Below are 623 nucleotides of genomic sequence, written 5' to 3'. Positions count from 1 at the left end.
CTTTCTTCCTTTACTCCGTAACAGCTACTCTGCCTACCCCCCATTTCCCGGGGCCCTCGCTAGTCCCTCAGCGAGTAAATACCTCTTTTCCCGGCCACCAAGGCAATACTTAAAAGTCAGGTTTCTTACCTTGGTCTGTGCACAGAGTTGTCTGGCCCCTTTGTCGCCATATCTTCTATCGAGCTCCTATCACTGTCTGATTTAGATGTCTCTCTTGTAGGATTCACACCAGTCGCCCAAGGGAGCAGACCAAACCGGGACATGAGACCGCTCCTCAATGGGGAACGGGACGCGTCTTCCCAGTGTCCAAGGCCAGTCACTCCCCCTGGCAATGGAAGAAAATCCCAGACGAGCCCCCAATTGTGAGAAACAAAGCTCACTCACTAAACAATTGCAGTCCGAGACAAAAATCTGAATCAGTGGTGTCCTTTATTTGTACACTTGCAAGTGGGTGCAATGTCTAATGCAAGGCAAGGCAAAGACAAATACACCTCATATCCAACAAACTTTCAAACTTCATACAATTTGTGCTTACATCACTCATTTCCTTAAGACTGATCCCACAACTTCTGTTTATCCAGCCTTGTCCGTGACAAATACTGTTATACAAGTGATTACATTCT

This window comes from Chiloscyllium plagiosum, chromosome 5 (genome assembly GCF_004010195.1).
Source record: "Chiloscyllium plagiosum isolate BGI_BamShark_2017 chromosome 5, ASM401019v2, whole genome shotgun sequence".
In the NCBI taxonomy this organism is placed as follows: Eukaryota; Metazoa; Chordata; class Chondrichthyes; order Orectolobiformes; family Hemiscylliidae; genus Chiloscyllium; species Chiloscyllium plagiosum.
Note: the sequence above shows the minus strand (reverse complement) of the source record.